The sequence below is a fragment of the Mastomys coucha genome, unplaced genomic scaffold (genome assembly GCF_008632895.1).
Source record: "Mastomys coucha isolate ucsf_1 unplaced genomic scaffold, UCSF_Mcou_1 pScaffold22, whole genome shotgun sequence".
NCBI classification, from domain to species: domain Eukaryota; kingdom Metazoa; phylum Chordata; class Mammalia; order Rodentia; family Muridae; genus Mastomys; species Mastomys coucha.
Window position 1 is genome coordinate 57097395 of NW_022196905.1, and position 23339 is coordinate 57120733.

The window sequence follows — 23339 nt, forward strand, 5'->3', positions numbered from 1 at the left end:
GAGAGTTTGCCCGTGTTACTCTCAACAGAGTTCAGTGGTACTGGAAGGAGTTAGGAGCAGACTAACTGCCTGGTAATGTGTCTCCTTGGAGACACATCCACCACCCTCCCATGCCCCATATCCACTGCTCCTAGCACTAGGAAACACCACCATCCTCAACCTGCTTAAAGAGCAAGGACATCTGATCCAGTAAGGAACATCATTATTATTTTGCTCCAATAAAACTATAGGATGGGTTTCATTGAAGATGTTTTTGCTGGAAGAAAGGATCTGGGTTGATGTGGTAGATGGGAGTACCCCAAATTGTCCATGTCCTGATCCCCAGAACCCACAAACACGGGCAGTAGCATTGTAGAGAGGAATTAAAGTTGCCAATCAACTCAAAATAAGGACTATGTCCTATATTACCTGAGCTGGGTCATTGTGATCAGAAAGATGGTTAAAGTAGAAAGGCTGAGAAGAGCCAAGCCACAGGAGGATTATATGGCAGAAAGGCATGGAGAGACAGTGTTGCTGACTTTGAAGATGAAGGAAGAAGGCATGCCCCCTGGGATGTAGGAGGCCTCCCAAGCTGGAAAGGGCACAAAATCTGAATTTATCCTTGAGCCTCCGGAAATAACTACAAGCCTACACATGCTTTGATTCTAGTGTCATGACCCCCCATCTCATGTTCCTTATACAACTGTAAGAGAATTGGAACCATTTAACAGAGGAGTTTGCGGTACTTGTTACAACAACAATAAGGAAGGCATACAGCAGGATAACTCAGCTCCACACAGCAGGTCCTGGTGGGCTGCTGAAGAGATGCTAAGACCGAGAGGAGGTCTTGAACCCAAGTTCTGGGATGCTGCCCTTGAAGTCATCCATGGCTGTCATCATGGATGCAAGTGACACCTTTTAAACAACATTCATGTGAGGCTCAGGGGCCAGAGAAGTCAGGGGATTCAGGGATCCTGGAAAAGCAGCCATAGTCCCTAAGGGGCCCAATTATCACCAATAGATCAGCAATGTCAAAAAATAGATAAAATAAAAAAGTGTATGGTACTCCATCCACACTTTTCTCCCCCTGGCCTCCAACTCTCTCACACCCAGGGATCAAAACTGGGACCATTCCAATATCACATCAGCTTAGTTACTGGAAAAAGAAGAGGTCAAAACCATTGAGTCTGATTAGATCTGGCTCAATATTGTTGGCAACAAACACAGCCCCTGGTGCTGAATCCGTTACATATTCAATAAAGTGTGTTTACCAGTATCTGACCTTCTTTGTGATGTGAATAAATTCAACAGTCCTGTGATGCTCATGTGAGTCTAGATGACAACCTAAGCCAAGATCATTGTGCCAAGGACAGAGGAGATAAAAAGTATGAATTAGAGGCATACCCTAATATGCATGTGTGAAAAAGCCGCAGTGAAAGCCATCACTGTGTGTCCTGATTTCAAAACTGGTAAGAAAAACAAAACAAACAAAAAAAAAACCACATGAGCACAACTTTCTTCCTAATGAACCTCAGCATGGTCTCTAAGTTGGAAGCCTGAGACGATCAGCTACAGCTTTCCTAACATAGCTTTATATCCAAAACGGACATCTGTAGGCGGTGCCCTTGGTTTCCCAGTCCATCTCTTGTAGCTGAGGACTGTCAAAAGTCAAAAGCTGTTTGATCCTGGCCAAGATGGAGTAGACTGAAAAGCTGCCAGGGAAATCTGTGCTGGACCTTTCTTAAACAGTTGGTAGCTAAGGGGGAGGAAAAATTAGACAGTTGTTTGATTTTTTTTTTTTTTTGAGACAGAGTCTCATGTATCCAAGGCTCTGTTTGTGCTGCTTTGAACTCACTATGTAACCTAAGAAGGCCCTGAACTTCATCCTCCTGCCTTCACCTCCTGACTGCTAGGATTATAACCATGTTCCAGCGTGCCTGGTTTATGCAGTGCTGGGACTGGACCCAAGGCCTTGTGATGCTAGGCAAGTACTCTACCAACTGAGCTAGAGGTCCAGCAAGGTGCTGTTTGGATGCAAAATGTGGACCATACTGTCTAGATGGAAGGGATTAAAATAAGAACTTTAAATTTCATCTGCTGACCCTAACATAGATAGATCACCAAGCCACCAATCAGTAGCTAAGGTCATGATTCTGGTCTGTAGTGTGTTCAAACACTTTAACATGGATGCTCTGAGTCAATCAGGACATTGGCAGGAGTGGCCTCTATCACGATGTTGGGCAACACTATCAAGTGAATTAAAATTCTGGCTGCCTCGTTGTTTAATCCTTTCTTTTGATCCTTCAAGAATTGCCCACCTTACTGGACCTGGTAGGAAAGGTCAGTGGCTCCAGTAGGGCTGAGGCCAGAGGAATTAGGACAAGGCCAGCTTGGGAAATTTAACAAGACCCCGTCTCAATACAAAAATATTAAAAGAAAACAAAAGATGGGGGTGAGGGTGGGGTTATAGCTTAGCCCTCTTACTGACTAGCCCTTGCCAAACACTTCTGTGAGGAGGGAAACATTTTGTCCGCACTGATATGTAGCCACTAGCCACACATATGACCACTGAACATCTGAAATAAGGACAGTGAGAAAAAGAAATGCAATGTCAAATTTTATTTAGTTTATATTCAGTTAAAGCTGAAGTTGGCGCTGCCATATTGGAAAGTTCAACAAGGGGAAAAGCCAAGCACATTTGAGCACACCGGGGTTTACCAAGCAGCATTTTAAAGATAAACCACTTTAACTGAAAAATCTACACCCTCTTTAATTATTAGCACATTAAATATTATTGTGCTTTCCTAGAGCACCTCCTCTCTGTCCATTATGTTGTTTGATGATTGGTTTTGATAATTAGCAACATACAAATGGTATAAAGAAACTAGACAACTGGTATTTTTACTTTCTGGAAGGCATGGTGGTTTTAACTGTCACAAAGATACTCTTCTTTTATTGTTATTATTATTATTATTATTATTATTATTATTATTATTATTACTATTATTAATTTTAGTCAAGGTCTTTTTATCTCTCTATGGCCCTTGCTGTCACGGAGATCACTATGTAGATCAGGCTGGCCTCATATTCACTGAGAAAACATGCCTCTGCCTCCCAAGTGCTGGGATTGAAGGCTTGCACTACCATGCCCAGGCGACCTTAAAGACTTCTAAGAAAGTGTATGTGGTGAAGATGAATGAGGTTTTACCAGTATTTTCAGGTAGTTTGAGATGGAATGAATCTTGGGCTAACCTGAATACCTACCCAACCCCCACCCTTATTCTCTGAGCAGGAAAATTTACTTTATATCCCAAGGCCTTAGGACAGACTGCTGTTGCTCAGTGTCCCCCTCTGACACCCGAGGCAGTTCTGTCAGCCAGGCTCCTGCACCATGGTTCCAGCCTAGGAGTTCTTCCTCCTTCATATCCCTGTGTAATGTGTCTGTCCCTTTCTGCTGGAGTTGGATACTTGGAATCCTTGTCAGTCTCGTGTAGAATCTGAGCCACCAGAGTCTCCCCAGAGCTTTCCTGAATGACCACGTTTCTCTTCTGGCTTCTGCTGAGAAGGTTGACTGGCTCTGAGTCACACCTTAATCTTTTCAGGAAACAGTTTTCCAACCACCATAGCTTTCTGTTCCCACAGCAGGATATCTGGACAGAGTGAAAAAATTTCCAGGACATCAAGATCTAAATACCCTTTTCCTTAACAGTTCGTTCCCTAATTTGTCCCTTTTGTCACTAGTTTTACTATAAAGAACAAATAGAAAGCAGGTGAAAGTCTCCATTTTTGTTGTTGTTGTTTTGTTTTTTGAAACAGGGTTTCTCTGTGTAGCCCTGGCTGTCCTGGAACTCAGTCTGTAGACCAGACTGGCCTCAAACTCAGAAATCCGCCTGCCTCTGCCTCCCAAGTGCTGGGATTAAAGGTGTGTGCCACCCTCGCCCGGCAGAAGTCTCCCAGTGGAAGTCTCCATTGTTTACTTGGCTGTTTCCTTAGTTAATTTCACTCCTTACTTACTCCGCTTGGCACTCAGTACAGGAACCAATCTCAAAGTCTTCTGCTACTTTGTAAGAAGAATCAAGTTTCTTCATGGTATCCATAAGCATGTTCATCAGTTTCTTCTAAGTCGTTACCAAGAACCTTCAAGGCTCATCTTTCTACCCGCCATCTCTCCAAGGGAATCTAGGCTCTTTCTGTCACGGACTCCAGAATTCTTGATGTGTCTACTGAATATCCAAAGTAACTTCCATTTTTACATAGACAGTGTAGTAGAAGTTCCCCACTTCCCAATGTTAAAAATTTGTATTGATGTCTTAGAGTATCTGTATCAAATTGGCACAAACTGTTTGGTGTAACAGCAGGCATCCTTTGTCTCACAGATCTGGAGGGTTCTGCTCCCTCTGAAGCCTTTAGGAGGGGATCCTTATCTCTTCCAGCTTCTGTTATCCCCAGGCGTTCCTTGATTTGATCTATTTCTTCTCCCTTTATCAGGACACCAGGTCATATGGTGCTAAATGCGTACCCTACTCCACTATGGCCTCATCTTAGCTAATTAGGTCTGTAATGACTCTATTTCCAAATAAGGTCACATTCTGAGCTACTAGGAGTTAGAATTTCAACATATCTTTAGTGGGAACACAATTCAATCCATAACTAGATAGATGATAGATAGATAGATAGATAGATAGATAGATAGATAGATAGATAGATAGATAGATGGATAGATGATAGATCTTCAGAAATGTATACTGAAGGGCACAAGAGAAAGAACAGAAACATGTAAGCACTTCTACAAGCTCTTCTTGAAGTCAGTTCACTGTTGTAAGCTTTAAGATGGGCAGGACACTACTCTGGAGTGTGGTCATGGGAAGGCGTGGGAATTGAGGTCATTAGTACACTCAGCTCACTTGAATAGGTTTCATCTGTGTATCCTGGATTGTTGTGGAAGTTGAACACCTCTTCATATATGTTTACTGGCCATTGATATTCCATCTTCTAATATGATTATCTGTGTCTCTTGTCTGCTTTATACATTGACCTTAATTATTCACACATTGACCTCTAATACTGTGTGTGATGTGAAATAGGAGTATGAAGGCAGAAAGCATGCCTACTCGGCCTTTGCCCAGTGACCTGCCTTCCTGGGTAAATCCATCATGAATCAAGCTTCTGTAATCACGATGTCCATCCTCAGCATTTACATTCTGTTCTCCAGATCCCCTTTGCAGGCAGCACACTTCCACACTCGTGACTCAAAAATCACTGTTTGTATCTGTGATGACAAATGTCTATGTGTTTTGCTTTTGCTCCAAAATATCTTGACTATTCTTGACAGTTCCTTTTCACTTAAAGTTTTAAGATCAGGTTATCAAATTCTATGAAAAGACTGTAATTTTAATTTTTTTAATCTTATTTTCAACAATGGTTCTTAAACACTTTAACTTTCCTTGTAACCTACCACCCACCAGACGTAGTGGAAAAGAAAGGATATGGGCACAGGACGGGGGGCAGAGTGGACCTGTTTAAAAAGGTTCTTTGGAGTAAATCCCATCTGTGTTGTCTGGAAATTGACAGTTTAGTTCACTGGTTAGTAGGCAGCCGCATCTTGATCCACTCGCAAACACCTCACAGATATGCCAGCAGTCCAGTTCAACAGAGTTGGGATGGCAATAGCGGTGACACAGCCAGGCCTCAGCCTCAGCTCGAGGAACCAACAGGAACACCAGGAGATGTTCTCAGCTGTGCCTCTCTCAAAGAAGTAAAGGTCAGCAAAGACATGAGACCCACAAGAGTTGCACAGCTAGCTGTACCAGCAAGCCAAGCTCTCTCTCTTTCACTCCATGGACTTCTATTTATACCCTCCAAACATTACGTGTCCCCCATGTGCCCTGCCTCAGCATGGCTCTTGCCTCAGCACATGAATCCAATCAGCCCGAGTCCTTGGAAGTGGCAAGAAGCTGCAGCACACCACCAGAAGATTTTTTGGTGCATTTCTCTCTATGGCGTCCTGATAAATGCAGTTCAACTACACAATGAAAGGTGGACCAATACATGTGCGTCGTTAGCAGAGAGTATTTTATCACCTGTCCTTCCACATGCTTGCTTTAACAGAACATCATTTCTCCTGTGTCTGCTTCAGCTACACATTCCTTCACCAGTCTGCCTGAGCCTTTCACACCTGTGTCTACTTTAATAAAAATGTTGCTTCATGTGTTTGCCTCAGCAAAACACCATCCAACTAATTTTCCAAAGAATTTAAGTTTCCACTTAGAAAGACCTTGGTCAGTGTTAGGGTTTTCTGTAGACCAAATATGGGGCAGTCTAGCTGTTTTCCATGTTATAGTCTTCCTTTCTGTGACTTCTTAGATATTCCCATATGCTTAGGAATATTTTGACCTTCCTCATGTAGTTTTTAGTTTTCTCTAAAGGCCTACTCAACTTTGTGAGTTTCATTCAGTGGTACTTTATTTTTCCATGATGGCTGAAAATATCTTTTTCTAGTGTATACTTTTAAAAAAAATGAAGACTAGTATAGAAATATAACTTATGCTGTTTCTTTTGTTCCCCTGATAATAGCAATATTAGGACTGGAAAGATGGGTCAGCAGTTAAGAGTCTTAGTTGCTTTCACGGAGGACCTAAGTTTGGTTCCCACAACCACCCATAACTTTAGCTCCTAGTGATGCAATATTGTCTCCTGGACTCTCAGACACCAACACACATACACAGGTGCACACACACACACACACACACACACACAGGAGTATGTACACACAAATAAGAAGAAATCTTTAAGAAAAAAACTGATTAGGGGACTAGAGAACTGGCTCTGAGCACTTGCTGCTCAGGCAGAAGAGCCAGGTTTCCAGCACCTATAGGACAACTCACAATGGTCTGCTGTCCATTCCAGAAGATCCAACACCTTCTGACCTCTGACCTTGCATGTACATGGTACACATCTATACACATGAGAATAACACCCACAGAGTCCCTCAGGCATTTAATGCTCTTCTGCAGCTTTGCTTCATCATTTATCAATGTTCAATTGTTTACACAGCTCCTATGTGTTTTCAAATAATAACATCTCATTTTTATATCCTTGCTACAGATAAGAGTGTTTTCCAAATATCTATATTTTTAGAAAAAATAAATTAAATGACAATAGACAGAAAATACTCAATATTTTAAGAACTTCCTTTGTGGTATTAGACATGTTATCTCTTCTTTGAGCAATACAAGAACAGTTTCTTTAGGGTGTCTATGGCTTCAGACTTCAGTGATACTGAGCTGTTCCTTTGTTCATTTTATTATCGATGGGTTAAGAATATGCCTTTCAATCCTTACAATCAGAAAGAACATCATCATAGTTCCATTAGCTTCTTTTCCTTTTTAGATTATGACATTAAAACTAACAGTGCCTTTAGTTCAATGAAACCCAGTAAACCAATTTACAGATGAGAGAACTGGGACTCAGAAACGTAAGCCAATATGCCTGAAGAACACAGTCAGCGAAGGATTTGTCTGAAACCTGAACATGTCTCTCTTACACCAAAACACTGAAATATAGGCTACTGCAATGGTTTGAATGAGAATGGCCCCCATATATTTAAATGTTTGGTCCCCAGTTACTGGAATTGTATGGGAAGCATTAAGGGGTGTGACCTTGTTGAAGGAAGTGTGTCACTAGGGTTGGCGTTTGAGGTTTCAAAAGCACAAGCCAGGTCCAATGGCTTCCTCTTCTTGCTGCCTGTAGATCTAGAAGTAGAGCTCTCAGCACCATGTCTGCCTGCCTGCTGCCTTGATCATTGCCAAAGTGATAATGGACTAAATCTCTGAAACTGTAATCCAGCCCCAATTAAATATTTTCTCTTATAAGAGTTGCTATGATCATGGCATTTCTTCATAGCAATAGAACACTGACCAAGACAGCTACCTTTCAGGGGAGCTCATCAGGCATATTATAATTAGCTCCTGTTTACTGACAGTTAGTTCAACAGTAGTAATTTATAACTGTTTCTGCATACTACCTAGTCTAATTGCTCCCAGTGTCTTTGGGGTACATATGCCTCTTCCTTCTTTCCTTCCTTCCTTCCTTCTTCCTGTCTTTCTTCTCTATTTGTTTGCTTGTTTTTTTTATGTTGGATGTTAAGGTTTTACCAATGGGATGGTCCCTTAGCGCAAGAAATACACATCTTTCTTAAGCTTCATTTTTTTTTTTTCCGTTTGACTGTTTCTGGTTGTTGGTCGTGATTAAGCTAGCTCTAAGGTTAACATTTAATCCTGTGTAAGGTAAAGTTCTAAGGACAGGCTTTGGCATCCGGCTCTGTTGGAATCTATCTCTCCCTGTACCTTATTGTTTCTATCTGTGAGTAGGAAATGTAACTACATGGCACTGTTATGAGAATTGAATGGAGATCAAACCCAAGACTTTTACCTGTTAGACAAATGCTCTATCAATGAGGACCACCAAGCCCTATTCAATACTTAGAAATGCCAGACAAATAGCACTCAATAAATATTAGCCATTCTGCAGTTTCCCTAAGGTTAGAGTTTGTAATTTCCTCTAATGTTAGGATCTTTTTGATTTTGCCATTCAGCTATTGCTGAACTTATACAAAATATTACTATATCATCACTTAAAATAAAGCAAGAAGCCCAAAATTAACTATTTAGTACTGGTGAGGTGGGTCAACTGATTAAGAACCTATACTAAGCTGAGCAGTGGTGGCACACACCTTTAATCCCAGCACTTGGGAGGCAGAGGCAGGCGGATTTCTGAGTTCAAGGCCAGCCTGGTCTACAAAGTGAGTCTCAGGACAGCCAGGGCTACAGAAAGAAACCGTGTCTCAAACAAAACAAAACAAAACAAAACAAAACAAAACAAAACAAAACGGACCTATACTGTTCTTGGGGAAGACCCAAGTTCAAAAACCAGTACCCACATAACGCAGCACACAACTTTATAACTGCTTATAACACCAACAGATAATCTGATGACTATTGTTAGCACCCAGCACGGCAGATATATGGGCAGGTCTACAGACCTGTCACCAGGGCAACAGCCACCATATTCCCAGAATCCATTGGGTTCAGCTCCCACCTTTACCTGGACTGCTACGTCACGACATTTTATATACATATATATATATATATATATATATATATATATGTACTTTCCTCCATCTCCCTCTCTGTCTTCCCTCTCTCCTCTCTCTCTCCCTTCACGCGCCACGGTCCTCACCCCCCTTCTCCTAATTAAACCTCCAAAATCACAGAGCTGCTTGTATCTGGTGTCTGTGGACGCGCCGCCGCGAGCCAAACGCTATCAACTATGGCTTCCTGGGCACCCAAACTCATGTGCGTATACCTATGCACATAGACATAAATAAAATTAATAAAATAAATATTAAAAATAAGCCATTTGCCTTGAAGTATGTCATAACTACTAGGGACAGTTGTTCTGAACTAGAAAGGACAGCCACTTAACAAAACCTTGATCTACAGTGGGCAAAGTAGAGCATGCTTGGAACCCCAGTATTGGGAAGCCAGGGCAAAGAATCTCACATTCGAGGTTGGGCTGGGCTATCCAGATAGACCCTTCTCAAAAAGCAATAGAGAGTTCTGGCACATGTAGGGCTATAGAGAGAGACCCTATCTCAAAAATTAAATAAATAAACAATAAAATAAAAACCCAGATGACAGCTAAAAATGACAACCTCATCATACTTCCTACCTTTTTCTCATTTCAACAGAAACTCTGCAAAAAGAGTCTCAGTTGCCTCTTCCACACACTAATGAATAACTTAATGCAAATTACCTGGTAGTCTGTGTGAGAGGAGGGATGACTCGAGAAAGCTGGCAGGTTTCCAAATACCCAGGAGTACAATTTAGTTTAAAATATAGGTGTTTATGTATAATGACATTATTTGGACCACAGCATTTTCTTGAACTACGCTCTGGTTGGTGAATGTCTCTCCATGTGGCCTGCTGACTTGCCTCTTGGCCAGGCCTTGCTGTTTTTAGTGAGGGAGAGAGGCATTGCCTTCCCTGCTCTTGGCACAGACTCCTGTTCATTAGCTCATTCTATCCTCACGTCAACCTGGTAAAGTCAGGAACGGGTGGTTTTCTACTCTTACCTTCTACCCCTGATGTTATGCTTAAAATATAGCTGTTTATGTTTGAGACCCAAACCAGAACCTACTCTTAGGGCCACTTAAGCTGTAAACATGTATTTCTCCCTTCTAAACACTCTGTTTCTATGCTGCTATGAAAAACACAAAACCCAAAAAGAACAGCAATAAAGACAACGAGAATATAAAACACACACAGCTCGTAGAGTTCAGACCTCTGTCTTTGTTGTCTGAGAGCTTCCTCTTCTTCATGCCTCTCACAGGATAATCTATAATTTGAGTCAGAACAGGTGGAGTACCCCTTTAGAGGGATAACGAGGCCTGAGAGGGGTCATGGGTATTAACTTGGTGGCCATAGGCCCCTTAGAAAAAGCAGTACATGCCACATGCCAGGATGCCATGGGAGTCAGGGTGGAGAGGGTGGCCTTGAGAATCAGTCCTGGACCAACTGTTTTACTTCTGGGTTTCCAGTTCCTCTGTAAAAGCTGAGATCTGTATGCAAATGCCAGCTGCCTTATAGGAGCATGGTCAGGATCGTACCTTGTAAGATCAGAGCAAAGTGTAAATCTAATGCGAGCAGATCATTCACAGCACACCCAGAATTAAGCATGAGGGGAAAGATTGGTAAATTTGACTTAATTATAAAATGTCTTAAAGTTTTCTAACTATAAGATGCCATTAGCCGTGTGGGAGGAAAGCATGGCACAGTTTGTTCCAGCCTTGCCTAGGATACTTCCTACCCATAAAGTCCTTCAGCATGTTGCCAGTGTTCCTTCCAAAGGTACAGTTCACATCCTTCACTGGCAGGACTCACCGGGTGACTTGGACTCATACGATGGCACAGAAGCAATGCTATATGACATTTGGTGCTAGATGGCAAAGGATTATAGTTTATAGCTCTCTTGGGACACTTGCCTTGGAACTCAACTACCATATTGTAAAGTACTATAGGCAAAGATTAAGGAGATAACGTATTAGTACAGTGCTTGCCTGGTAAGCACAAAGACCTGAGTTTGATGCCCAGAACCCAAAACAAAGCAATAAACCTGCATTGTGGTATGTATTTAAAACCCCAGTATCCGACACTTCCCTGGAATTCACTAGCCAGCCCGCCTTGTCTGCTTGGAGAGCTCCAGGTCAATGAAAGGCCCTGTCTCAAGAAGCAATGGGGATGGAAGGTGGACGGATACCTTCTGAGGAGTAAAACCAAATCTTGCCCTTTGGCCTCTTATGTAATGTGCATACATGCTCATGCCATATGCCCACATGTGTACCTTTACACAGATAACACACACAACCACCACCACCACCACCAATAACAAACCAAAAAAAAAAAAAAAAAAAAAAAAAAAAAAGAAAGAAAGAAAAGAAAGGAAGGAAGGAAAAACATACAAATACCTGGGAAAATAGGAACTGAGGCTTCTGCTGTTCAAGTCAGCTGACTGCACAACTGTCCAGGTCCCTTGGGAGCTAACCTTCCCACCCTTGGTTGAGCCTTTCTAGCAGATGACACCTGTGCAGAATAAGCCTTTCCTGCTGAGCCTTCCTCAAAGTATAGATGCATAAGCAAAATAAAGAGACTGCATTGGTGTGAAAGACAGCTTTGGGGACATTTGCCATACAGCAATAAATAACAACAATGGTTTGGCCGGGGAAGTGGGCTTCTGCAGAGACCGAAAGGTGCTTTGTGACTATTCTAGCCAATACAGTATTTCATTGGGGAAATGCAAATTAAAACACACTGTAACCAGAATGGCTACAATTCAGTTAGTAATACCAAGTACTGGTGATGATACGGATCACAGAAATGACCTCAGAACTGCTAGCAAACATGTGTAATGTTCAAAGCACTTTGGAAAACTTAGGCAGGATCTAGTTATATATGCTAAACAAAGACTATCCTGTAATTCCTTCAGTCTCCTCCTAGGTATATAACTAAAAAATGTTCACAAAAAGATACAGGATGATGATCATTGTCTTAGTTAGCTTTTTGTTGCTGTGATAGAACGCCATGACCAAAAGCAACTTGGATAGGAAAGGGCTTCTTTGGTTTACAATGTTCTGATACAGTACATTAGAAAGTCAGGGCAGGGATTCAAGGCAGGAACTGAATCAAAGGCCATGCAGGCTTACTCACTTTGCTTTCTTTCTTTCTTTCTCTCTCTCTCTCTCTCTCTCTCTCTCTCTCTCTCTCTCTCTCTCTCTCTCTCTCTGTCTCTCTCTCTCTCTTTCTCTCTCTCTTTCTTTCTTTCTTTTTTTTCAAGGCAGGGTTTCTCTGTGTAGCCCTGGCTGTTCTGGAACTCACTCTGAAGACCAGGCTGGCCTCAAACTCAGAAATCTGCCTGCCTCTGCCTCCCAAGTGCTGGGATTAAAGGCATGCGCCACCACTGCCCGGCTTGTTTTGCTTTCTTATAGCACCCAGGACCATATGCTTAGAAGTGGTACTGCCCACAGTGAGTAAGCTATGAGCAAAAATAAATTCTTCACTAAATAGTTTTTGTTATAGCAATAAGAAAAGCCACTCATACAAACTTTAATGTCCTTAACATAACAGGTAGCAGCTATACATGGCTGCAGACCAAATTCTCTGCAGGGTAGATAGATAGATGATAGATAGATAGATAGATAGATAGATAGATAGATAGATGATAGATAGATAGACATAGATAGATGATAGATAGATTTATTATTTTTATATGTATGAGCATTTTGCCTGTGTGCATGTATGTTCACTGTGTGCATGCCTGATGTCAGTGGAGACTGGAAAAGGATGTCAGATCCTCTGGGACTAGAGTTACAACTCCAGTTATAAACTGCCATGTGTGTTCTGGAAACTGTATGTAGGTCTTTTGTAAGAGCGCTAAGTGCTCTTAACCATGGATCCATCTCTGGAGTCCCCAGTTCTCTCTCTCTCTCTCTCTCTCTCTCTCTCTCTCTCTCTGGCAATAGTGAACCTATCAACAAAAATTATAATGTCTAAGGGGCCTGAAAAAATGAAAAGGGAAAATAAAGTATTTGTGGAGATACTCTGGATGTTTCCAAGTAGTGTTTCTCTGCTCCTGTTTGAGACATTTGCCTGTGTCTCCTAGTCAAGCCACTTGCCTTTCCCGCTTGATTCACTGCAAACACCCACTCTTACCTGGCCCACACTCAGCTCTGCCCTTCACTAGCACTAGGGGATCTTTTGAAAAACACAAATCTGGACTGGGATACATCTCAGTGGGCAAAGTGTTTGTTGTACAAGCACAAGGATTCCACAATCCACAGAAGAGGTGGGCACATGCTAGAGATGAGGTGAAGGCTCACTGCTTAGCCCTCACTGCTTAGCCAGAGTCCTCTAAGGGGAGAACCCGGGACTCTTAGAGATTCCGTCTCAAAAAAATGTCATAGAAGTCCTTAGAGGAAGATGACCAGTTTCTACTTTTAGTTCCCACATCCTGCATGCATAGGTGAATACATGCAAACATACACACACATACACACACACTCGCGCGCGCACACGCGCGCGCGCGCGTACATACATATGTACACACACATGGACATACACATACACATACTTGCACATACACACCCATACACACATACGCATATACACATACACACACATACTCACACACAGAGACACACACACATATACAGTCATGAAATCACAAATCTGATCATTTTCCTACCCTCTTTCTTCACCAATACATTCCAGAAGCTCTCTGTCATTTTGTAGACAAGCACCCAGTCCTTTGCTTGAGCAAAAGGCCCTGCCTGATTTCATTCCTGTGCACCTTTCCAACCTCAGTGAGAGCCATATTCTACAGCCAGGACCACACTGCCCCTATATCATACCTTTTCTTCCCACAAAGCCTTTGTACACCTAGATTGTCGCAGTATGTCTTTTTTTTTTTCTTGCCTCAAGTTTATTTGTAAAAACAGTATAGGACACTGGTCATCTGCAAACAGTGTGTAGGTAGGTGTGTCCCAGCAGTCCAGCTGTCTTCACACTGGCAGGAGCCTTTTCTATGGGGCCTTCACAGGGGCCTGGGCACCTTTGGAAGCCTGAGCTGAAGCCTGAGCCTTAGCTGGAGCTGTGGCCTCTGCCTTGGTTTGGACCTTGGGCTTTGGTTGGCAGAGTCTACGCCCCTTGGCCATGTAGCTTTGAATCTGTTTCCCAAGCTTGGGGTGATCGATGAATGCTAGACGGCTGAGGTTGCGGCGGGGACCCTATAGAATCTTGGGCTTGATGGCCTGAGGCTTCACAAGGGCCTTGATGACCTCTGCGTGTGCACTCACTGCCTTTGTGTTGTTCACCTGCATCTTCTTCAGGCTTTTCTTGTTGTGCTTCTTGGCAAAGCGTGTGTTCCTCAGGAACTTGAGGTCAACCACCTTACAAGATTCATATCTTTGTTTACTGGAGTTTCTTGATGCCATTTCTGTGCCATTTGCAGGACTGGTTGTGTGTGGTGTGGTTCTTGGACTTGGCCATATCTGCACAGTAACCCAAGGCTCCCCAAGCACCTGGGACCCGTCAGTATATCTTTCTCTCTCCCTTCACCTAGTTAAAGCCCATCCAAGTTCCATTTTTCTTCAGACTTCAGCTCTATGACTGTTTACCTGGGAAGGCTCCTACAACCTCTTAGCACTCGCTAGTTAGGCATTGTCCACTTACTTGTATGACAGTTTAGCAACCAGCTCAACAGAACAGAGAGCACTTCATTCCTCACCAGCTCACCAGTACGCAGCTTGGTCCCTATCTTAGTCAGGGTTTGTATTCCTTCACAAAACATCATGACCAAGAAGCAAGTTGAGGAGGGAAGGGTTTATTCAGATTACATTTCCACATTGCTGTTCATCACCAAAGGAACCAGGACAGGAACTCACACAGGGTAGGAACTTGGAGGCAGGAGTGGATGCAGAAGCCATGGAGGAGTGCTGCTTACTGGTTTGCTTCACCTGGCTTGCTCAGCTTGCTTTCTTATAGAACCCAAGACTACCAGCCCAGAGATGGCTCCACCCACAATGGGCTCTCTCACCCTTGATCACTAATTGAGAAAATGCCTTACAGCTGGATCTCATGGAGGCATTTCCTCAAGGGAGGCTCCTTTCTCTGTGATAACTCCAGCATGTGTCAAGTTGACATACAAAACCAGCCAGTACAGTGCTCGCTTCGGCAGCACATATTAAAGTTGGAATGATACAGAGAAGATTAGCATGGTCCCTGCACAAGGATGACACGCGGAAAAAAAAAAAAAAAAAAAAAAAAAAAGACCATCCAGTACAGTTCCCAACACAGTTGGGTGTTCAATGATATTTTTTTTTCTATCTAGGATGATGCATACATGGCTTAGGACTCAATACCCCCCAGATCATGGACCCTACCCATAGTCTAGAAAACCCTAACTGAAACTCCAGACTAGAAGAACTAGGACAAGGTAGATTGTAATAGGTTGCAGAAAATTGCTATGCTGTTGCAAAATCACCCAGCATTACCTAACAATGCTCTGCATCCTGATGAGAGGTGTCTGACTACCTTCTGTATATGCTGGTTCCTGCTTAATTTTGTATAATGGTAACAGGGTCAGCATACCCAATATATCATGCTGTGGCATAGCCTTTAAGGTCTAAAACAGGAGAGGAAACAAAAGGGTTTGAATGGAGCCACTTCAGAGATGACAACATCTAAGAAAAGAGTATATCTAGAGGGACTAGCGAGATGGCTCAGCGAGATGGCTCAGCGGGTAAGAGCGCGGACTGCTCTTCCAAAGGTCCTGAGTTCAAATCCCAGCAACCACATGGTGGCTCGAAACCATCCATAATGAGATCTGACGCCCTCTTCTGGAGTGTCTGAAGACGGCTACAGTGTACTTACATATAATAAAATAAATAAACCTTTAAAAAAAAAAGTATAACTAGAAAGTTGAACAATAAGCTAATTGATAATGGGAGAGTATTTTCCACGGTGCTAGCATACAATGGACATAGAGAAGGAGTGTCTATAATTTTTCTATTAGTTGGTAGCACTAAGATGGATGAACAAGTTTACCGTGACATATACTCATGATCTCAGTACTCAAAAGGTTGAGGTAGATTGCAATAGGTTGTAGATATTACTATGTGCATTTCAGGCCAACCTCGGCTATATACTGAGTTCCAGGCAACATCAAGACCTTGACTAACAGGAAAATGAAAGAATTGGACACATTGGACACACTGCCAACAAGTAACTCTTGGCCACAAGTTTCCATTTAGTTCTGGGATGGGAGGTGACTTGTGTTTGAGATCTGTCTAAAACCAAAGTGATGCTCTGGCAATGTTTGCTTCAGCGAGTGATGGTCTGTTTCCAAGATAAATTGCTCTTGCCATTTCTCCCCCATCAACACTAAAATGTTGGATGACATTTTATTTTCTGAGCATAATGTCTTGGAGTAAGTCTCATATTAATGGCTCTAATCCCCAGCTTGATAGACTTAAATTTGCCACATCCTAAGTTGAGACTCAGAACTCCGAGTCACCGCCTTGTAATTAGAATCTCAGAAGCCACATGCATAGGACCATCCCAGCGTGTGGACTATGAACTGGAAAGTGGATGTTTCTAGCATGTTGCAGAATGTGTTCCAGCGACCACTCAATGGTGAAATCCCAAACATGACTTGAATTGAAGGGGAAGGTGCCAGACACTGGGTTTGCCTCACCTTCGCGAACACACAGCCAGGGCTGCTGATCAGCCTGGGAGGAGCTGTATCACTCCCCTCATGATTTGGGAAAAGGACTACAGTGTGCCTCAATGTCTGCCAGGTGCCAAGGATCTTTTTCTTCCTTTAAACCCCCATCCTAAAGTTATACACTCCTTAAAAAAAATGTTTAACATTCCAATGGTACCCTTGGTACATCTGATGGTATAAGAGTTTCTGGTTCTGATATTTATAGCTATATTGTAAATTGGTTGATAAGATTATCCCCCTACCCTAAGGCAACCCATCCCATTCCACCATCAATTATTGATGAGAGAGCCTTGGGAGCACTAATAGAATGTAATCAATAACAGGGAAAATGCTGAGATACTGGATGCCCTCTGCTCAAAATACACGAGTCACTGAGTCCCAGCTGCACTGGGCAGTTTTCTACCATCGAGTGCCTGGTTCAGGCTCCTCAGCATAATTCATAAGAATAAACTTGTGTGCCCAGAAAAATATGTGCACTATTTGAGGCTAAGCACAAAACCAAGTCCCATCAAAATCTGTGTATACCTCACTCTCCATTGTCTAGAAAGGCAATGGATTCTTTCTAGATTTTAAAAAAGAAGTAATAATCACACTAAGTCATTTATTATCTACTTAGAAGCCTGTTCAGAATCAGATGGGTCTAGGTTTAGATGTACCTTTTCAAAAGGTCAGTCAAAACGAGCATTGCCTCATTTATATGCTCGCTTCATTCGGAGTAAACAAGGCTTCCCAGAAATCTGGGAATTAGCAAATACTGTAATTGCCATGAAATTAAAAGTATTATAGTTGAGTATTACAAAAGTACTCCTCGGTTGAGGAGTTAGGTGAATAGCCTTTAGTTTTCTTGTTACAACAGAAATGGAAACAAAGTTTGTATCTATTTTTCAAATGCTAAGATAGCAAGGAAACTTTTCAAATTATGATACATCTCTGCTACAAGTATAGATTTATTTCAATAACTATACTTCAGTATTCAATCTAGATACAATATATTTCAATCTAGATACAATAGAGAACTTTAATTATACTGTGCTAATCACAATTAAACTTTCCCAACAGATAAGTATGTACTAGACCCCAGAAAAGTATTTAAACAACCCTTTGCCTTTGTGTTTTAATAATTTCCCTGCAATAGGTCACACATTGCACACCAAATGTGGCAGTAGCTGTGGACTGGCTGATTCTGAATACTCATTTTCTACTGGGGTCGGTCGACATTCTGCACCCTGTCTAGACATCTGCTTATTCAACTAGAAATTGGGCTTTCTTGGGACTCATCTCAGATCTTGGACTGCTTACTCCTGGATGAATCACTGCCAACCCCCAGAGGCACTTTTCAGTTTCTCAAATGGGATGAAAAATCTGCCAACTTGCCCATTGTCTGCTCTCAGCAGCTCCTAGTGGAAAACAAGAATATCCCCAAGGGCTCTGATGAGGTCTAAACAGATGATGTCCAAGCTCCCAGGAAAAGTGCTGTGGTAATAATGCAAGGTATGTATTATGATGTAACTAGAGATCCTCATTGAAAGATTGCAGAGGGGCAAGATGTGTAAATGTGTAAAAGTCAGTGTTCAGTAGAACCATAATTTTTGTGGCTGTAAAAGTAGTGCATTCTTGGTTTAGAAAACACAAAACAATTAAAATAAATATGAGATAGTTAAAACCTCATGTTAGAACACCTCCACCACTACCACCACCAACAACAACCATCCAGAATACATCTCAGACAGATGGCTTATCTCCTTTCCTTCTGTAAGAATATTCACAATTGAACCTGGCAGAGCTGGTGCACGCCTTTAATCCCAGCACTTGGGAGGCAGAAGCAGGCGGATCTCTGTGAATTCAAAGCCAGCCTGGTCTATAGAGCAAGTTTCCAGACAGCCAGAGCTACATAGAGAAACCCAGTCTAAGAATCCCCACCCCACCCCCTGCCAAAAGGAATACTTAAAATTATCCATTCATTGTCTAACATTAAGATCATTTGGTTAAATGGACTAACATAAATATTCATAGTGGATTTTCTTATCTATGAGAAATGTACCAAAGCTCCTATGAGAAAACTTCTATTAGTGTTTTTCTATAGTGTCTCACACTGATGGAAATATACATAACATTGACTCCTAATCACACACACACCACCACCACCACCACCACCACCTCCAGACCCTATCTCAAAACCAACAAACCAACCAACCAACCAAAATAAAATAAACCCCTGCCTGTTCTGTTGCTTCTGGCATCTTTGGGCAAGCTGCCACACTTCTCTAACTCACTGCTCCATCCTTCAATTGCTAGTCATAATGGCTTCTACCTTGCAAATTATGTCACCATTGAATTATATAATGAATGGAAAGGGACTAGAACAAGGACATAGGAAATACTAGTTAACAACTAATAATATTAACTACTTAATATCACCGCACCCCTCGTGTGTGTGTGTGTGTGTGTGTGTTTTGCTGGGAGTCAAACTCAAGACTATGAGCAAACTAAGCAAGTCTCTATCACTGAACCACACCTCCACACCTTTTTGTTGGTTTTTCCGAGACCGGGGTTTCTCTGTGTAGCCCTGGCTGTCCTGGAACTCACTCTGTAGACCAGACTGGCCTTGAACTCAGAAATCTGCCTGCCTCTGCCTCCCAAGTACTGGGATTAAAGGTGTGTGCCACCACTGCCTGGCCCTCCACACCTTTAATTGTAAATATTTTTTGAGCATTTACTGTATTTAAGGTGGTGGGATTATTCTAATTTAGAGACAAGGAACCTGACGGGGTGGTAGGAGGGTGGGTTGACATTACCTCCTGCAAATGAGGGGACAACAGATGTATGCTCTCTGAGTCCTTAAGAAAGGCCCCCCTCCTGGTGGAGAGTCTGTCAAATTTGTAGGAGTAAGAGCCTTACCTCTTACCCTAAGGACATGGTCAGTCAATGAGAGAATAGACAAAGAACTCATGATCTGGTTTTGTGTTGACCTTTGTGGAACTCAAGCAATTGTTCACAAGGACCAGAAATTGCAGTTTAGTAAGAAAGGATCCTGTAAACAGGGCCTCCCCCTTGGGTCTCTATCCATCAACAAATAGGAAACACTAAAAGAGAGGTCCTAACTCCTGGCAATGGACTGCCCATTGTTAAGAAATGTTACCAGTTTCCTTTTTGTGCTGAAACCCCATATTCTCTCTCAGCCAGAGTGGCAAACTGCACTTGCCCTAGGGGGTCCAGAGGCTGGGGTGGGTATGGGAATTTGCAGAGAAAGAACAGGAAAACCATTCCATCTAATGGCCTTCCGTTGACTCCTGGCAAAGGTCCTTGTTATCCCAGAAGCAGAATGGGTTTATTTCTCCTCTTCTACTTCATTCATGGCCCTTCCGGCAACACTTGAAAGAGAGCACAGAGAGGACAGATCTGTAAGTAGCTCTGAGGCTGAGATCTCAGCCAAGGATACACTGGTACTGGGCTGGATTCTAGAGCCCACTGGAAAGCACAAGTATTCTAGTGTGGAATGGCTTGACCTCAGAACAACTGGTCTGGTTAGAAGGAAAGGGGAGAGACGATAGCCCGATGGAAGCTCAGGTTACATCTGAGGTTAAGGGTGTTTCCTAGGAAGAGAGGCCTCACCATGGCAACCATTTAGGTCAAAGACCACTGTGAATGTATATTCATTTGTAGGCATTGTAATGGCTATTCCTGGTTGTCAACTTGACTCTGTCTGGAACGAACTACGATCCAGAATTGGAGGTCTTACCTGTGATCTACCTTGAGGCTGGAAGACACAACTTTCTGACCTGGATCTTGACATGGAGATCTTGAGGCATAGAGGCTAGGAAAAGCTTAGGCCCAGGCAAGGTAGTACATGCCTTTAATCCCAGGAGAGTAAGGCAAGGAGATCTCTGAGTTCAAGGTTAGACTGGGACAAAGCAAGTCCCAGATCCAGGCATGGTGGTACACACCTTTAATCCAGCCCACACCTTCTGCTGGAGGCTTACATAAGGACATTGGAAGAAGGAAGAGTCACTCTTCTTCATGGCTTGCATTTACCTGCCAGCACATCTGTTGGAATCTATTTCCACAGAAGACCAGGTGAAACCAGTCCTTGTGGGACTGGGCCACTACTAGATTCTTGGACTTCCAGTTCACAGCTGACCATTGTTGGGAAGATGGACTACAGACTGCAAGTCATCATAATAAGTTCCCTCAATCTAGAAAGACATTGTGTGACTCTGGAGAGCCCTGACTAATACAGGTATCTTTCTAAGATATCTCCAAACCCAAACTTATTCATGGGCTTAAGCAGAAAATAAATCATATGTTGGACTTTTTTGTTGGTTTTTTTTTTCACCTTTCTCTACTTAGAAAATAAATATATGTCCTAAATGGGCTGTCTTGGAATGACAGAAGCATCTCAGAAGTTAGGAGAAGTGTTTACCGCTCTTGCAGAAGATTCAGGTTCGGTACCCAGTCCCCACATGAGGACTCACAATCACCTGTAACTCTAGATTCAGAGCATCTGATAACCCTCTTCTGAATGCATATGCTACACATAACTCACACAGGCACACACATACGCATAAAATAATAAACAACTAAATAATACCAAATAACCAAAGGACTGTCTTAGTCCTCATTGTCCTTTTCCTATCTAACACGCAGAAAGTAATTTTTAAAGTTTTTTAAATCAGTGTGGCATAAAGTGATCCCCCCACACACAATAAGTGAGTTCCATTCTTGTTTTGTAGCATAAATAGGATCACAGTAGTCATTGGTCATGCATCTCTGATCCCCAAAAGTGCCACTGTTTCTTTCCTCAGCCATATTCACATTTCAATACACCTCTTCTTGTATCTTCTAAAACAGAGAGAAAGAAGGCTACCACGAACAGCAGTGGGGCCCGGCCTAGGCTCATGTCTATAATCATAGCATTCGGGGAATAAGGCAAGAGGAGAGCCCTGAGTTCAAGGTCAACCTGGGATATATAGTAAGTAGCAGGCCTACAGAGTTAGACCAAACATAAAACATAAAGAGCAATATACACCATGGGGTGCAGAGAGGGGAACTGAACAGGTGAAGCTCGGGAAGGGTTATTAGGGCAGCGCAACCATCCTCTTCATACCTCACAGTGGATGGATGGTGCTGTGCATTTGTCAACACTCCCAGCACCAAACAGCGCAAAGAACCCACCTGGATACATGCCCTTCTGATTAATAGTATGTGTGTGAAGTGTGCATATGGGTCCGCATGGCCCAGCATGTACGTAGAGGTCAGAGGAGAACTTTGGAGTGTCTGTTCTCTCCATCCACCTTTCTGTCTATTTGTGGGATTGAATTTTTGTCCCAAGCTTTTGGAGTAAGTGTCTTTATCCAAGGAGTAATCTCACCAGCCCCTAAAACATCATTTAGATAGGGGGAATCTCTGGCATGAAGTGAGGATGTGTTGACATCTCTATTGTAAATATATGAAACCATTTTCATACAAGATAAGGATGGATTGCTGACCCAGGAACTATATGAGAAGAATCTGAGACTCACCACAGAAGAAACTGCCCAGGAGCAATGTATTCTACGGAAGACAGATATTTCCCACTAGGCCTAAAATTCTAATGTCACTATTTGTTCATACTGAGAATGAACAATTTAAATAATGCTTGGCTCCTCACTACTAGGTGGTAGACGTAGATAATCCAGGACAAGAGAATAGACACATCCAGGTGGGAATGGATTAGAGCTCAAGAAAACAAGTTTGAACTTATGTTCAGTTTTGCAAGAGCAGTATCTTGTTTGTTCTATGCTGACAAAACAGAGTGTCCAAAGCTGGGTGCTTTACAGCCAGCCAATGATTGACTCACAGTTGCAGAAGTTTTGAAGACCTATATGGAGGAGTTCCATCTGGCACAGGACTGCTAGATATGTCATTATGTGATAAAGGCAGAGATAGTGGGCATAGAAGGCCCCAAATTGCCCTTCTGCAAGAGTCACAATTCCTTCCATAAGGGCCCAATCATCTCTCAATGCTGTTCAAACAGCAATTCAGTTTCAGCATGAACTAAAGTGAGCTTTCAAAGCAAGCGGGCGGCTGAATACAGCTTTCTCCTCGGTGAGCCCGTAGATATATCTGCATCACTGTGATGGGTCAGCTGAGAGATCATAGGCTCACTGACATTATCATGCACATTAAACCAGAGCTCAGCTTTTATTATACTCTCCAACAACAGAATTAGACGCAGGACTGAATCAGGAGATAAACAAAAATGACCCCAGAGTATTTAGTGCCACTAGAAAGTAAGTATAAGTATCTTTATAGTTTATGTCTTTTTGACCTGCTAGTTCTCGGGATGTCTAACAGCCTGCTTACTTCTGCCCAGGCTTATTTGGACATGCTCGGCCTTGGTCCACTGTGTTTTTCTGTAATTTTCTCATTAGCCAGCACAAGTCTCAAACTTAACTCTTGCAAGTCATCATAATAAGTTCCATTGAACTGAGTACAGGGTCCCCAGTGAAGGAATTAGAGAAAGGACCAATGGAGCTGAGGGGTTT

General features: G+C 42.5%; 1 protein-coding gene and 1 non-coding gene across 2 annotated transcripts in view; one reads left to right on the forward strand and one right to left on the reverse strand.

Annotated features, from left to right (window-relative positions):
- The window catches only part of Rell1 (RELT like 1), a 98193-nt gene that overhangs the window by 68231 nt on the left and 6623 nt on the right, over positions 1-23339 (reverse strand). The gene's annotated exons all lie outside the window — the stretch shown is intronic.
- LOC116071631 lies at positions 15254-15356 on the forward strand. Its single transcript, XR_004111035.1, has one exon. It is a non-coding gene; the product is annotated as a U6 spliceosomal RNA (small nuclear RNA).